This window comes from Salmo salar, chromosome 03 (assembly GCF_965601325.2).
Source record: "Salmo salar chromosome 03, fSalSal1, whole genome shotgun sequence".
Classification (NCBI taxonomy): Eukaryota; Metazoa; Chordata; class Actinopteri; order Salmoniformes; family Salmonidae; genus Salmo; species Salmo salar.
The window spans coordinates 79,571,019-79,571,371 of record NC_138293.1 but is presented as its reverse complement, the minus strand read 5'-3'; the positions used below and the strand labels follow the sequence as shown (position 1 = coordinate 79,571,371).

At 45.9% G+C, this 353-nt stretch overlaps 1 non-coding gene across 1 annotated transcript; it reads left to right on the top strand.

The window, feature by feature from the left end:
* LOC123741915 (5S ribosomal RNA) lies at positions 1-119 on the top strand. Its single transcript, XR_006769441.1, has one exon. It is a non-coding gene; the product is annotated as a 5S ribosomal RNA (ribosomal RNA).
* Positions 120-353: the final 234 nt, after the last annotated feature.

Below are 353 nucleotides of genomic sequence, written 5' to 3'. Positions count from 1 at the left end.
GCTTACGGCCATACCAGCCTGAATACGCCCGATCTCGTCCGATCTCGGAAGCTAAGCAGGGTCGGGCCTGGTTAGTACTTGGATGGGAGACCGCCTGGGAATACCAGGTGCTGTAAGCTTTTTGCTCCAGTAGAGGGTTCTCTTGTGTCATGCATGGAGCAACTGCCTTTTATTTATCGCCCTAATAATATTGTGTCTTTTTATTGGACTAAATGCAGTTTGTTAGTGCTGCCCTGATCAAATCAAATCAAATCATGGACAGTGCGTTTCCCTCAAAATGTAGGCAGTACATTCAGCATTTGTTTTTAGTCTAGGAGACTGTCAATGTCTGAAGTCCATTAGGGCCCTGTAAA